Source organism: Crinia signifera, chromosome 3, assembly GCF_055691185.1.
Source record: "Crinia signifera chromosome 3, ASM5569118v1, whole genome shotgun sequence".
NCBI lineage: Eukaryota > Metazoa > Chordata > Amphibia > Anura > Myobatrachidae > Crinia > Crinia signifera.
The window spans coordinates 227,657,928-227,669,222 of record NC_139219.1 but is presented as its reverse complement, the minus strand read 5'-3'; the positions used below and the strand labels follow the sequence as shown (position 1 = coordinate 227,669,222).

The 11,295-nt window shown below is 43.0% G+C and overlaps 1 long non-coding RNA gene across 1 annotated transcript; it reads right to left on the bottom strand.

Moving 5' to 3' along the window:
• Positions 1-364: 364 nt before the first annotated feature.
• On the bottom strand, positions 365-5,311 carry LOC146064268 (uncharacterized). The gene is made up of 2 exons (XR_014471780.1): positions 3,027-5,311; positions 365-2,324 (listed from the first exon to the last, which is right to left on the bottom strand). It is a non-coding gene; the product is annotated as an uncharacterized LOC146064268 (long non-coding RNA).
• Between the last annotated feature and the right edge of the window lie 5,984 nt (positions 5,312-11,295).

Sequence of the window (11,295 nt, the reverse complement as noted above, 5' to 3'; positions counted from 1 at the left end):
AGGTGTGACTTCAGATATCCATGAGATTTGATTTTATTCTGTCATTCTGGTTCACTCACTGAGTAATCTGTCTTATATATAAATCTTATGCTGTGTACACAAGGTACAATTTGACATTCGATTTTGACTATACAGTCAATATCGAATCAGGATCACATAGACATGGAATGGAGAGCGAATGTTTTTAAGCTTTCTATCCCAATTCAATGCCGATGTGCGCTCACGTTCAGCTGAAATAGAAAAGCCAACTAGACAATGCAACAATGACTATGTCAAGCTTTTAGAAGCACCAACTGCAGAGTAACGTAGGCTGGGTGCTTTAACGTATGGGGGTTGCATCCACGACAGAATGGAGTGAAACAAGTAATATAAAATGAAATTGATTTAATAAAGGTATTGCAAGACAATGATACTGATGGCATAAAAGATATATGGCAGATATGAAAATATAAAGACAATAGTCCAATATATTATTGCAGAGGATGATGATGCTTGGTCTTGAAAGAATATTGCAATATTGTTTGAAGAGTTGTAGGAATAATAAAGAATCTGATTTGAAGAATGAAGGATTGATTGAAGATTGGATGATTGTATTGAAGATTGGATAATTGGATTGAGAATTGGATGATTGGATTGATGTTTGGTTTGAGGATTGGATGATTGGATTGAGAATTGGATGATTGGATTGATGATTGGATGATTGGTTTGAGGATTGGATGATTGGATTGAGGATTGGATGATTGGATGATTGGATTGAGAATTGGATTGATGATTGGTTTGAGGATTGGATGATTGGATTGAGAATTGGATGATTGGATGGAGGATTGGATGATTGGATTGAGAATTGGATGATTGGATTGAGAATTGGACGATTGGTTCGAGGATTGGATGATTGGTTTGAGGATTGGATGATTGGTTTGAGTATTGGATGATTGGTTTGAGGATTGGATGATTGGTTTGAGGATTGGATGATTGGATGGAGGATTGGATGAGCAAATGAAGATTGAAGGTAAATGGATGACGAAATAAAATGAAGAAGACTTGTCCTTGCTGAGTATGGTCGTGGCTGCAGACAGAGGTGACAGTGGAAGTAACCGTCGGGAATTAGGGCAAGGTGAGACCCCTTGTAAGGGCTAACCTTGCTGGATCCTCTTTGGCGGTAGCGAGTCCTTGGTGCTTGGAGCAGTAGACGACCAGCAGGGAAGCTTCAGTAAGATGGTCAGGATGGTAGCGGATAGCTACAGAGCCAGGCTGGAGCAATGTTGCTGAGGGATCGACATCATTGTACTGACTGCCGGACTAGCCTGGTCAGTCAGTTCTTAACAGGTGGACTGCGCGGTGATTGTTCAGGCAATCTGACAGGGGAGGCAGAGCCGCACAGGAGAGGCAGAGGTAACCAACAAGATGGCGCCCGCCAGTGAGGGCGACAGATTTCAGCCGGCCTGGATGTACGCAGCTGCGCAACGCCGGCATTCAGTCAGAGAGCTAACCAGGCACAAACACACATGGTGGCACGCCACTCATACCCTGCATAGGAGCGAAGCACATAGCACCAGTGTCATGATGACAATGCGGCCACATGTACCCCACCGGAGCCAGGGACACAAGCAGAGGTGAGCACCATGGTTTTATAAGTGCGGCTAGAGAGCCTAGGGCTGAGTACAGCACAGGGGATTTGGGTAAACGCCATGGTGGATGTGACAGTACCCCCCCTTTTTACGAATGGCCCCAGGACAGTCTCTAGGCTTGCTTGGGAATTTCCTGTGAAAGTTATTTACCATCCTGGGAGCATGTACTTCCGAGGCGTTAGTCCAGGACCTCTCCTCCGGCCCGTAGCCTTTCCAGTCAATAAGATACTGTAACCTCTTGTACCGGATGCGAGAGTCCAGGATGTGAGCCACCTCATACTCGATGCCCCATGGGTAAAAACTTTAGGAGATTTAGGCAAAGCATGATGAAATTTGTTCAATATTAATGGGTTTAGCAATGACACATGAAAAGAATTAGGAATCCTTAAATAACTTGGTAATTTTAATTTGCAGGCAACTGGGTTGAGAATTTGTATTATCGGGAATGGCCCAATGAAACGAGGTGCAAACTTCATCGATGGAACACGTAGACGAAGATTTTGAGTGGAAAGCCATACCTTGTCTCCTACTCTCCAAGTAGGAGCAGCTCTTCTTTTCTGATCTGCAAACCTTTTATACCTTTGTGAGGCTTTTGTTAGAGATTTCCTGACTTTTCTCTAATGCTGTCGAAGCTGATGGAGAGACAAAGTTACGGCTGGTACAGATGTCACAGGTACTTGCTGGAAATCAGGAACCCTAGGATGGAAGCCACAATTAACAAAGAAAGGAGTAGAAGAAGAAGACAAATGGTATTGGTTATTATGCCCAAATTCGGCCCACGGCAATATTTCCACCCAGTCATCTTGAGAGGAGGAGACATGTAAACGAAGGAAAGTCTCTACGTCTTGATTGACCCTCTCCGTCTGACCATTGGACTGTGGGTGGTATGCTGTACTGAAATTAAGCTGTATTTTGAGAACTTTACACAGAGCTCGCCAAAATTTTGCCACAAATTGTACACCCCGATCGGACACAATTTCCTCAGGTAACCCATGGATCCTAAAAATTTCTTTAAGGAACAGTTCAGCTAGTTTGGGAGCTGATGGTAGACCTCGGAGAGGTATGAAATGAGCTATCTTGGAGAATCTGTCTATGAAGACCCAAATGGTGGTATAACCCTCTGATGGTGGAAGATCAGTGATAAAGTCCATTGGGACTAATCATTTTTAAATTTAGTGGTTTAGTAAATACCCTTTTAAGGGAATCCGAAATTGTGTAGATACACTAGCGCTCCTGTGCGACCCTAGGGTCACCCTTCTCTTTTTTTCAGACCCGGCCACCAATACTGACGTGACAGGAATTCATAGGTTTTCTGAACCCCTGGATGGCCAGAAAACTTAGAGTCATGGGCCCAACAAAGAATCTGTTGTCTTAAATTAGATTTGACAAAAGTTTTACCTGGTGGTACTGGAACTTGCACCGTTGTTATAGCAAAAGCCAGTGGATCGACAATAGGACTTCCTTTTATAGGATCTCGCTTCCTCCTCAGTAGACAAGGCATCCACCTTTCGATTTTTTGCTCCAGGAGAGAAAGACAATTTAAAATTAAATCTTGAAAAGAATAATGCATAGTTACATAGTTACATACTAGGTAAGGCTGAAAAAAAGACTTGCGTCCATCTAGTTCAACCTGGTATAGATATCCATTGCTGATTTGGTAGGTTCTGATATTTTACAGACAGATTATATTTCTTATTTGTACCCATGGATGTTTTTATCCAGTAAATGTTTGTCCAACTTTGCCTTGAATGCATTTAATGAGCCAGCTGTTACCACCTCTCTGGGAAGAGCGTTCCAGAGTTTGACTGTTCTGACTGTAAAGAAATTCTTTCTACTAGCTGAATGAAATCTTTTTTCTTCTAATCTATACTCATGCCCTCGTGTCCTAGAATCCTTTCTAGTAGAAAAGAGGGTGTGTGACAGTTCCTTATATTGGCCCTTGATATACTTGTACATGTTGAGCATGTCCCCCTTTAAACATCTCTTTTCCAATGTAAATAGTCCCAAATTGCTTAATCTCTCCCCGTAGCTTAAATTCTCCATTCCCCTAATAAGCTTTGTTGCTCGCCTTTGGATTTTTTCTAATTCTATGATGTCCTTTTTATAGTGTGGGGCCCAGAACTGCACTCCGTACTCGAGGTGAGGTCTCACCAATGCTTTATACAGTGGCATAATTACCCTTGAGTCCCTAGTTTCCATTCCCCTCTTAATACATGCCAGAATTTTGTTGGCCTTTTTTGTAGCTACATTACAATGGGCACTACATCCCAGTTTGCTGTCTATTTGGACTCCTAGATCCAAGGTTGTAACTTGCACACTGGTTGTGTCTCCCAAGGTGCATAACCTTACATTTATCTACATTGAACCTCATCTTCCATTTTTTTGCCCACTCATCTAGAATTGCAAGATCATTTTGAAGCATGGTGACACCTTCTGATGATTTGATGACTTTGCTAAGTTTTGTATCGTCCGCAAAGATGGATACATTGCTGAGTAACCCTTTCCCAATATCGTTAATAAAAATGTAAAACAGAATGGGGCCCAAAACCGAACCCTGGGGCACTCCACTTAGTACCGGTATCGTATCTGATACGGCACCATTCACAACCACTCTTTGGTCTCTATTACATAGCCAATTCCCTATCCATCTGCAGATATTTTCACCCAATCCTAGGTTCTCCATTTTATTAACCAATCTCTTGTGTGGGACAGTATCAAATGCTTTAGCGAAATCTAGGAAAATCACATCTACAGCATTTCCATTATCGAGGTTTTTGCTAACCTCTTCATAGAACCCTAGTAGATTAGTTTGGCATGAACGATTTTTCACGAACCCATGTTGGTTAGTACTGAGTAGACGGTGATGGTCTAAATATTCAAGGATACCATTCCTTAAAAATCCTTCAAATAGTTTACCCACAATTGATGTTAAACTAACAGGTCTGTAATTAGCGGGATCTTCCTTTTTTCCTTTTTTGAATACTGGCACTACCTCTGCTATTCTCCAAGCTTTTGGTACTATACCTGACGATAGTGACTTGCTAAAGATATAATGTAGGGGGGTAGCTAGTTCATCCCTTAATTCCATTAATACCCTCGGATGAATCCCATCTGGCCCTGGTGATTTATTTGTTTTGAGTTTGCTTAGCCTCAGTACTATTTCCTTCGGCGTGAAATCCACAATGAGATCTGGCTTATTTGTCCCGTTTGTGGTAAATGTTCGTTCCACAGTCTGCTCTCCCTTAGTAAATACTGATGAGAAGAACTCATTTAAGTCCTCAGTAACAATTTTTCCAATAGTATCGGTTAGTGGGCCTATGTTTTCCTTAATTAAACATTTACTATTTATGTATTTAAAAAACTTCTTTGGGTTGGTTTTGCTTTCAGTGGCTATGCGCTCTTCATATAATCTTTTAGCTGCTTTGATTGCCCCTTTACAAGTTTTGTTTGATTCTTTGTATTTTGCGAACGCCTCCTCATTCAAGTTATTTTTATAGAATTTAAATGCTCTTGTTTTATTGTTGAGGTACTGCTTTCCTAGCACGGTGCCCGTCTCATTGATTGTATGCCTTAAGTTTAAGGTACTTAAGGCATACAATCAACGCGATGGACCCAATTTTTTAATCTCATGGATCTTATGCATCCATTAGATGCATGAGATCCATGAGATAAAAAATCGTGAGCCCCCAATAACCATTGTTAACGCCACCAGCACTATCAACGCCAACCCGAAGCGTGGCGAGCGCAGCGAGCCCGCGAGGGGCGGCGATACGTGTCCTCCGACCTTTTCATACCCCCACTATCCACGTCAGCGTGGAGTTGATTTTATATAGTGTGGCGAGCGCAGCGAGCCACCGAGCCCGAAGCGTGGCGAGCGGACAAAGACTACTTTACATGTGTTCCGCGGCCCCACACGGGGCTCGCTGCGCTCGCCACGCTTCGGGCTATGTGGCTCGCTACGCTCGCCACACTATATACAATCAACTCCACGCCGACGTGGATAGTGGGGGTATGAAAAGGTCGGAGGACGCGTACCGCCGCCCCTTTCGGGCTCGCTCCGCTCGCCACGCTTCGGCTTGGCGTCAATAGTGGAGTGGCGAAAACAATGGGGGGGCCATTTCACCCATGAGGGGGGTTAGCAATTAAAATTGGGGTTTTGGGGCCTTTTTACATTGATTCCAATGTAAAAATCTCGTTGATTGCGTCGATTGCATCATCTCATGCATCTTATGCCGCACAAACACATAAGATGCATGAGATGCTTGCAATGTAAAAATCTCGTCAATCTCGTCGATCGCGTCGATTGCATCATCTCATGCATCTTATGCCGCACAAACACATAAGATGCATGAGATGCTTGAGATATCAGCCCCACACATACAATCTAGATCGTGGGCGCCGTGCTAGGAAAGCAGTACCATTGTTGATAGCTGACCTTACTTTTTTGTCCAACCATGGTGGCTTTTTTTTATTGAATTTACCTTTATTTACTTTAGGAATGTATTCAATAGTTAGTGAATCAAGCACCGTTTTTAGAGTATCCCACATTTCCTCTGCATTTTTTCCCTCCATAACCGTTTCCCACCCAATTCCTGTTAGGGCTTCCCTGAATAATTCAAAGTTCGCTTTTATGAAGTTTAGTATTTTTGCAGATCCTTTTTGATGTAATATACTGAAGTTGATTTCCAGTGAAACCATATTGTGATCACTGTTCCCTAATTGTTCAATTACTTTTGTGTTTGAAACTAAGTCTGTGTTATTTGTTAATACTAAGTCCAAGAGTGCCTCATCACGAGTTGGAGTTTCTACCGTTTGTTTAATAAACTGGTCTTTAAGTAAGGTTAAGAACCCATTGCTTCTTGCTGATTTACCTGTTTCGTTTTCCCAATCAATGTCGAGTAAATTAAAATCCACCATAATTAATATCTGACTCTGATTTGATGATTGTTTGATTTGGTTTAAAAGAAGACACTCTTCCCTTTCGTTTATATTTGGTGGTCTATAGCATACCCCTATTATAATTTTTTTTTTTTTTTTTTTTATTGTCGGTTATCTCTGCCCACACTGTCTCCGAGTTGTCTTCTTCTAGGTCCGTGCTCATATTTTTCTCACATGATGTTAAGTTATTATTTACATATAGGCACACACCCCCGCCCCTTCTATTTTCCCTGTCTTTCCTGTAGAGTGTATATCCCTCCATGTTTAATGCCCAGTCATGCGACTCATTACACCATGTTTCTGTAATACCAATGATGTCGTAGTCGTCCCTACTGATCACCGTTTCTAGCTCCCCGATTTTACTCACTAAGCTTCTTGCATTAGCCAGTAAGCATTTTAATGTATGTTTATTTTTAGATATGGCTCTAATATTGTGATTAGTTTCACCCCAGGACCCATTTGAATTCTTTACTAGCTTCCTCTTTCCCCTCTCCCCTTCAATAGACTCTCTGCAGCCCTCCCCACCATGCACACTGCCTGCCCTATTTATAGTTCTGGGAATTCTTCCTCTGTCCTTCCCTTATACTAAGATCATCTGTACCTAAGAACTGTAATGGGGTAACGTGACTGTTACAACATAACATTTTATTACATGACATTCCTGATGCACCCTGAGAGTTACCCCCGATTATACCCTTGTTATGTCACAGGACTTTGTCTGTGTCTCTGTCCCCCCCCCCCCCCATCTTCTTCCCCCATATGATTCCTGATCCCAGTCCGGCCTCTCTCCCTGATGGTCCCATAATGTCTTGCTGCCCCCACCCCCCCGTCGCCTAGTTTAAAATCTCCTCCAACCCTCTGACCATCCTTCCCCCCAACACCGCAGCCCCCTCCTCGTTCAGGTGCAATCCATCACGGCAAAAAACATGGCGCCTGACCGAGAAGTCCGTCCAGTGTTCCATGAACACGAATCCCTCTTTCCTACACCAGTCCTTAAGCCACACATTTACCTCCCTGATCTCCCTCTGCCTCCCTGAGCTAGCGCGTGGCACTGGTAATATTTCCGAGAAAATTACCCTAGATGTCCTCGCCTTTAATTTCTTACCTAATTCCCTATACTCTTTCTTGAGGACATCCCAACTACCATTGACTTTGTCGTTGGTGCCGATGTGCACCAAGACCGCCAGGTTGCTCCCAGCCCCTCCCAACAATCTGTCGACTCGGTCCGCGATGTGCCGTACCCGAGCACCCGGGAGGCAACAGACCGTGCGGTGATCGTGGTCCCGATAGCGGATTGCCCTGTCTGTTCTCCTAATGATGGAATCCCCTACCACCACTATCTGCCTTGGTACCTCACTAACTGTCATCCCGTTTGAGCTAGAGGGACCGCTCCTCTGGTTGCTAGAGGGAGCAGTCTGCCCCAGCTCCGTTATTTCGTCTCTATCCTCCCCCGAAACTTCGTCCAACCGGGCAAATTTGTTCGGGTGTGATAAATCCGAGACGTCGTTCCTGTCCCTCCTGACCCTCTTGTTTCCCCTTCTAACCTTGACCCAGCTGGCTGCCTGAGCCTCCCCCTCTACCAGTGACCCCAACTGCAACTCCTCCACCGTTCTATCTAGGCTTTGCTCAAGATTGTTAATGTCTCTCAGTCGCTGAAGGCCCGCTCTAGATCAGTGACCTGGGCTACCAGGGCGGACGTTCGCTCACATCTCGTGCAGATGTATTCGCACTGGGACTCTTGCTTCAGGTGCGCATACATCTTGCACGACATGCACTGAGTGAGATTCTCAATCTGGGCCCCACCCATTTTATCTACCTCCCTGCGACTAACCCCCTAGTATACAATAGAAAGTTAAATTACAATGCAATTACACAATACAAGTTAATTTCTATCAAAATATAATAAAGTTGATACTTATCTGTTCCTGCAGCTGTGTCACACTCCTGGTGTCCTCACACCTGATGAGTCTGCAGCAGCGACAGTAGGGCTTTTATCTCAGTCCTGGTCTCCTGCTGATACTGGCTGTCTTGCAGTCTGCTGACACACCACTCTATCTGTCCGCTTCCTCTGTAATTTCTTCCAGTTGCACGTTTTCCTCAGTGGCCCACTCTCAGATCATGCAGCACACTGTACCTGCACTTTGTGGACCCTTTAACAGGTCAGGCACCTGGGCTTCAAGCAAAGAGAGAGAAAAAAAAAAACAGAAACAAAAAGGACAGAAACCTCTTGCAACCTGGTTTAACCCCTTCCTGGATGCCACTCCTTCTTGAATATAACTCTACACTTATTAAAATGGCACTTACTCAATGGCAGTTCAAATCCATAAGTTCATTACATTCACTTGTCCCCTGCTGTTTTTATACTGCTGCTACTAATCAGCTACCCACCTGAGCAGATAACCACTCCCACACTCCCTCCTGAAGCAATATACTGAGCAAAAAAAAAAAAATACACAGTTTAAACACACAAAATATACAATCCCCTCAGATTAATCCCACAATTCACCTTCTAAACACACCACTTCTTCTTGGATATAACTCTACACTTATTAAAATGGCACTTACTCAATGGCAGTTCAAATTCCCAAGTTCATTACATTCACTTGTCCCCTGCTGTTTTTATACTGCTGCTACTAATCAGCTACCCACCTGAGCAGATAACCACTCCCACACTCCCTCTTGCAGCAATATATCAATGGCAGTTCAAATTCACAAGTTCATTCAGTTCAAGTTCACAAGCCCATCTGGCATGACGGGGATTAAGACATTGAGCATTTTTCAAATATAGCAAATTCTTATGATCAGTAATGATATTGATAACATGAACTGCCCCTTCTAAGAGATACCGCCACTCCTCCAAGGCCATTTTAATCGCTAATAATTCTTGATCCCCTATAATTCTGTTCAGCCGGGGAGAATTTTTTGGAGAAAAAAAACACATGGATGCAACTGTCCATCAGCTCTCACCTGGGACAGGACTGCACCCACACCAATGGCAGAGGCATCAACCTCAAGAGTAAAAGGCAAGGAGACATCTGGTTGAGTCAACACTGGAGCAGAGATGAATTTCTTTTTGAGCAGCAAAAAGGCATCAGCGGCTTCCGTATCCCGTTTAGCAGGTTTGGCATTTTTGCAAGTGAGAGCCGTTATTGGGGCAACAATGGTGGAAAAGTCTTTAATAAATTTCCTGTAGTAATTTGTGAAACCAAGGAATCTTTGGATACCCCGGAGAGTGTGAGAACGAGGCCAGGACTGAATGGCCTCTACTTTTGCTGGATCCATTTCCAGACCGGACCCAGATACGATATAACCTAGAAAAGGTATGGATGATACTTCAAAGGTACATTTCTCCAACTTACAGTATAGAAAATTTTCCCTTAGGCGGGAAAGCACTTCCCTGACAATCTCTCGATGTTTTTGTAAACTGTTGGCGAATACTAATATATCATCGAGATAGACCACCACATGCTTGTAAAGCAGATTGCGAAACAGGTCGTTCATATAAGACTGAAAAACTGCTGGAGCATTACTTAACCCAAAGGGCATGACAAGATATTCATAATGTCCATCTCTTGTGTTAAATGCGGTTTTCCACTCATCTCCTTCATGGATGCGAATGAGATTATATGCACTGCGAAGTTCCAATTTAATAAAGATGGTGGCTCCTTTAATTCTGTCAAAAAGTTCAGTGATGAGTGGTAGTGGATATCGATTTTTGATAGTGATTTCGTTTAACCCCCTATAGTCAATACAGGGACGCAATCCTCCATCCTTTTTCTTTACAAAAAAGAAGCCTGCCCCTGCAGGAGATGACGAGGGGCGTATGAAACCTTTGGCCAAGTTTTCCTCAATGTATTCTGACATGGCCTGTGTTTCAGGTACCGACAATCTTTGTTATTTAGAGAGGTAATAACAACCCCTAACCTACCCTCTCCTTTACAGGTTAGGTTCTGGCGTTTCCCGGATTATTAGGACAGGAATCGACGGAGTGCTGGGGATCAGCACAATACAGACAAAGGCGTTCAACTTGGCGACGTTTACGCTCAGCTGGAGTCAGTTAAGAATGGTTAACCTGCATAGGTTCTTCCGCTGATAAAGAGGATGGTTTAGTAGGAAGAAAAATAGTTTTAGGATCAGACCGGTTTCTCTCTTGATTCCTTTCTCTGAGCCTCAGATCAACTTTTGTGCATAATGAAATTAGATCTTTTAGCTTGGGGGGTAGATCTCTAGCAGCAAGCTCATCTTTGATTTTATCTGAGAGTCCATTCATAAATGCTGCTAAAAAGGCATGGGGGTTGCATCCACGACAGAATGGAGTGAAACAAGTAATATAAAATGAAATTGATTTAATAAAGGTATTGCAAGACAATGATACTGATGGCATAAAAGATATATAACAGATATGAAAATATAAAGTCAATAGTCCAATATATTATTGCAGAGGATGATGATGCTTGGTCTTGAAAGAATATTGCAATATTGTTTGAAGAGTTGTAGGAATAATAAAGAATCGGATTTGAAGAATGAAGGATTGATTGAAGATTGGATAATTGGATTGAGAATTGGATGATTGGATTTGGTGATTGGATGATTGGTTTGAGGATTGGATGATTGGATTGAGAATTGGATGATTGGATTGATGATTGGATGATTGGTTTGAGGATTGGATGATTGGATTGAGAATTGGATGATTGGATGGAGGATTGGATGATTGGATTGAGAATTGGAT